Below are 5,390 nucleotides of genomic sequence, written 5' to 3' on the forward strand. Positions count from 1 at the left end.
TCTACCTCACCCCTGGCAGGCACATACACCTAACTCACCCCCGGCACAGATCTAACTCATCCCTGGCAGGCACTCACACCTAACTCACCCCCGACGGGCACAGCCAAGGTGAAGGCCGCCAACCCTTCAAACATAAAAGAGGAAAACATACAAGACTGCCCATGGTCTTTATCCCTTATATCCTTGAGGAGATAGAGATATAGATTATATATATATATATATATATACATATACATATATACACGTATACACATATATATATATATAGTGTTTGCCAATTTAAAGCCACTCCTCAGAAGATGTCTTTTTCAGGTTTATGAGCAGGGTCATGTATGCACTAGCACAAGTCTACACCCCCTCACTGCATACCAATGACAACACGTGAGCTCATTGGCTCCGAAGAGCATGTGACTCAGTATTTACATCCAGGAGGTGACACATGGCCAGCAAAATGAGGTTCATCCGGCCTTTGCATTCCAAAAGGTCAACCCCAATTCCATCTATCTGCTTCACATGGAGCTGTGATCAGTCCAACACATCCAACTAGGATGGTGCACGGATCCATATCATGCCTAGCAGACAGGCGCACCCAACTTACCCCTGGCACAGATCTAACTCATCCCTGGCGGGCACACGCATCTAACTCACCACTGGCACACATCTCACCCCTGGCAGGCACATGCATCTACCATCCCTGGCGGGCATACGCACCTAACCCCCCTTCCCCCGTGGGCACAGACAAAGGGAGGCTGCTAACCCTTCAAAGATAACAGAGGAAAAACACACAAGATTGCCCATCCCCTCATATCCTTGAGGCTTACAAAATAATATGCATGTATGGGGTGTTTGCCAATTTAGAGCCACTCTTCAAAAGATGTCTTTTTCAGGTTTATGAGCAGGGTCATGTATGCACTAGCACAAGTCCACGCCCCCTCACTGCATACCAATGGCAACACGTGAGCTCATTGGCTCCGAAGAGCATGTGACTCAGTATTTACATCCAGGAGGTGACACATGGCCAGCAAAATGAGGTTCATCCGGCCTTTGCATTCCAAAAGGTCAACCCCAATTCCATCTATCTGCTTCACATGGAGCTGTGATCAGTCCAACACATCCAACTAGGATGGTGCACGGATCTATATCATGCCTGGCAGGCACGCGCACCCAACTTACCCCTGGCGGGCACACGTATCCAACTCACCCCTGGCACAGATCTATCTCACCCCTGGCGGGCGCACACACCTATCTTCCCCCTAGCACAGATCTAACTGATCCATGGTGGGCACGTGCAACTAAGTCACCCATGACAGGCACAGCCAAGGTGAAGGCCAACAAAAGGAGGCTGCAAACCCTTCAAACATAACAGAAGAAACACACACAAGACTGCACATGATCTGTTTTGTACATGACCTCATACTTGAGGCTCACTAGATACTATGTATGTATGTATGTATGTATGTATGTATGTAGCGTTTGCCAAGTTGGAGCCACTCTTTAAAAGGAGTCAACTAGCACAAGTCCACGCCCCCTCATTGCATACCAATGACAGCACAAGCTCATTGGCTCCGAGGAGCAGGTGGTTGAGTATTTACATCCAGGAGGTGACACATGGCCGGCAAAATGGGGTTCACCCGGCCTTTTTACCCCAAAAACTGAAGCCCAACTCCACCCATTATTACCAAATGCAGCTGCAACCAGTCCAGCACATTCCAACTAGGTTGGGGTACAGACCTAACTCATCCGTGGTGGGCATACCCATCAATGGTGGACTTTGCCAAGGTGAAGGCCAACAAAGGGGGCATATACATGGCGGCCCAAGCAGTGTTGTAGATGAACCCCCATATTCTTTATACTTAAAGCTCCTTAACACTAAAACATATATTTGTTTAAAATGTATGTTTTTGTGTATGTGTACCCAGAATCACTGGATGTGCAAGGTCTCCCCCATGTCTTGGGCTTTGTAGTGTGCACGGTGAACCCAACTGGAGAGCCATGTCCCTGGAAATGGAGGCAGCCATGCAGTGCACAAGTCATGCACACTGCAGGTTCCAGCCCCTAGCACATCATTGAAGGCGGGCGATGGCGCAGTCAGCAGCTGTAGCGCTGAACACTACGGGAATGTGCGCCCTAACAGACATTTACCCCCCCCCCCGTTCGTCCTGCGGGAAGCTGCGTTACTCACCGTTCAGAGCCACTTTATCACCCAGCGGTCGTCACGGTGCGCAGTGGCGGCCCTCTCCGTGGCTCCACGTCGCGCTGTCACCTCTCCCTGAGCCCGTCTATTGTTGCTCCTCCAGTCAGCCTGTCCGGGCGCCCCCGTCTCCACACAGCTCAGTGCAACAGCAGGACAACTACTATGCAGGAGAGGCGGACGACCGCTGCACGCGCACCTTCCAAAGCCGCGCCCCTCAGCTCGCCATTGGCCGCAGGGCGGCGCGAGATGACCTGCTCCCAGTCCCTGATTGGGGGGGAAACCGGCGACGTAGAATTGCCAAGCTCCGCCCTCCACAAGTTATAAAGCGATTCCCTACACCGCTAGGGGAATCCAATGACGGACCTCACAAATTAAAAAAAAAGGGCTATATTCATCCGCCTCTGATGTAGTAAGACGCGGGCACGTCTCTGTGAGAAAATAGTCCCCGCCGGTCTTCTTGTTAATAAGAAGAGTTATTATCCCTTACACACAGAGTGGCCGCTGTATAGCTAACTGAGGGTGACGAATGATGAGCCTATAAGGAAGCTATTGCTTCAGGATCGGTTCGGGCCGCGTCACTGGAGGGAAAATAGTCCCGGGCGGCGGAAGGAGCTGCGGTTGTTCTATGGCTTTGGACTACGTGCAGCTCCGTGCATCCGCAGCGGGGAGAGCAGCGTCTGTTGGTGGGGGTGGGGTAGGAAGGCAGCTGGCGGTTGAGGGAGGGCTCCCGCACGCGCTCATTAGTCGCCTCAGAACCAGAACGAGGCTGCGCCATGGTCTTCCCTCAGCCGCCTGCCATCTTGATTCCGTCGACGTTCTTGGTCAAAGTAGACCGAGAGAGAGCGACGCTCAATGGCGTCCGGTGGGTGTTTTGACAGCGCGGGTTTTGTCCTTGGGCTGTGACTCATGGGGTCGGCCAACAAAACCAGCGCGACCCGGCTCTGTGCGCGGGAAGCCTTAGATGGCCCCGGCGGCCATTTTGTGTTGGGTTGACATGAAATGGAGGACGGGTGTTGCCGGGAAACGCCCAACCAGACGTCCCAGTCCAATGGGAGCCGGAATTGTTGGGCTTGGTTGGAATAAACATGGAGGTTGTAGAACGTGGGAGAGGTTTAGTAGACCAATGTGGGGACAATCAACTCCATGATGGAGGATAATACCACAAGAAACGTCCACAGACACAACACATGTACCTCTGCTCAAGAATGGAGATATATATATTAAAAACGGTATAATGTACACCTACATTATTATTATTATACACATTAAAATAATTTGATGGGTACCCAACTTCATCAACTCTACAGAACATATACAAAATATTTACATTAAATCTAATATATAAATAATCTTGAATAAAAAATACATCTACAATAATCTACAAAATAAAATAATTGGATGGGAAACCCATTCCATCAACTCCATAGAACATATAAATAATCTTGAATAAAAAAATACACCGACAATAATCTACAAAATAAAATAACTGGACGGGAAACCCATTCCATCAACTCCATAGAACATATAAAAACATTAACATTTACATATAATATATAAATAATCTTGAATAAAATGTAAACCTATAATAATTGAATGGGAACCCCCATTCCATCAACTCTATAAAACATAAAAATATATTTAGTAAATATTGTTTATATTAAAAACAATCTTGAGGGAAAGATAGACCCAGAGGAATTTCCAAAATAAAATAATTGGATGGGAACCCCTTTCCATCAACTCTATAAAACATATACAAATATTAACGTTAAATCTAATATATAAATAATCTTGAATAAAAGATTCATGTACAAATTAACATGATTGGATGGAAACCCCACTGCATCAACTCTAGATTATTTAAAAAAAATGTATAATCTTGAATAAAACATACACATTTAATAATCTACAAATTAAAACAATTGGATGGGAACCCCATTCCATCAACTCTATAGAATGTATACAAATATTCATAATAAATATTGTATATATTAAAAACAATCTTGAGGGAAAGGTAGACCCAGAAGAATCTCCCCAAAAAAATAATTGGATGGGAACCCCTTTCCATCAACTCTATAGATTGAGCATATAAAAAATATGAACTATTGTATATGAAAAAAGAATCTTGAGGAAAAGGTAGACTCAGATAAATCTCCATATTAAAATAATTAGATGGGAACCGCGTTGTGTCAACTCTTTTAGAACATATTATATATGATCTTGAATAAAAAGTAGACCCAGATGAATCTACATATAAAAATGACTGGATGGGAACCCCATTCCATTAACTCTGTAGAACATATACACATATTATGTATAATCTTGAATTAAAATAACACCTATAATAAGCTACATATTAAAATAATATTAGCATTAAATATGTATATCTTCTAATCTATAGAAATGATGGAATGGGGTTCCCATCCAATGATTTCATTTGTAGATTATTATAGGTGTAGTTTTTATTCAAGATTGTATATAAATTCTTGTATGTGTTCTATAGCGTTGATGCAATGGAGTTCCCATCCAGTTATTATTATTATAATTTGTAGATTAATCTGGGTGCACCTTTTATTTAAGATTATTTATAAAATCAATAAAAAAAAAAACGTGAATGAATAAAACGCATAATTATTCTGCCAAGCATTGGTTGGGGAACCCCATTTTTAAATATATACATATATGCAGTGGCTACTTTACAACACACACAGGGACCATGGGGGAACAAAATTAGCCACCCCCCAGAAGGAAGGACAGTATCAGCACCAATTCAGAGATGATTGGAGGATCTACAGCTGAGTGATACACAAATAAGATACATTTCTGTTACTAGTTAAGGTACTTGAATGTATTTTTAAGGTTTAACTCCTCAGTTTAGTGTCACTTTATGGATATGTGGAGACTATAATATGGAAGTATGACACAACTTGCAGTAATAATACACATGTAAATAATTTAATTTAGATAACGTTTGATAAGTTCTAGATTTCATTACGTGTTGAGTTCTTATTCCTATGACAGTTACTGTGCTATAGTCTTACACACACGTAGATAGATAGATAGATAGATAGATAGATAGATAGATAGATAGATAATGTTTTTATTTATTTTTTAAAGGAAACAGAATATTCCACTTGACATTCCTCCTAAAGGAAGTAAATGTGTAAAAATAACTTTTATGTAACTAAGTTGATAAATT

The 5,390-nt window shown here is 43.3% G+C and overlaps 1 protein-coding gene across 1 annotated transcript in view; it reads right to left on the reverse strand.

Moving 5' to 3' along the window:
- The window catches only part of KDM3A (lysine demethylase 3A), a 36,649-nt gene extending 34,288 nt beyond the window's left edge, over positions 1–2,361 (reverse strand). The window contains exon 1 of the mRNA XM_018571454.1: positions 2,183–2,361. The gene's annotated coding sequence lies outside the window, so the exon portion shown is untranslated. The remainder of the gene's footprint in view (positions 1–2,182) is intronic.
- Positions 2,362–5,390: the final 3,029 nt, after the last annotated feature.

The sequence above is a fragment of the Nanorana parkeri genome, unplaced genomic scaffold (assembly GCF_000935625.1).
Source record: "Nanorana parkeri isolate BGI_ZX_2015 unplaced genomic scaffold, ASM93562v1 scaffold1762, whole genome shotgun sequence".
Taxonomy (NCBI): Eukaryota; Metazoa; Chordata; class Amphibia; order Anura; family Dicroglossidae; genus Nanorana; species Nanorana parkeri.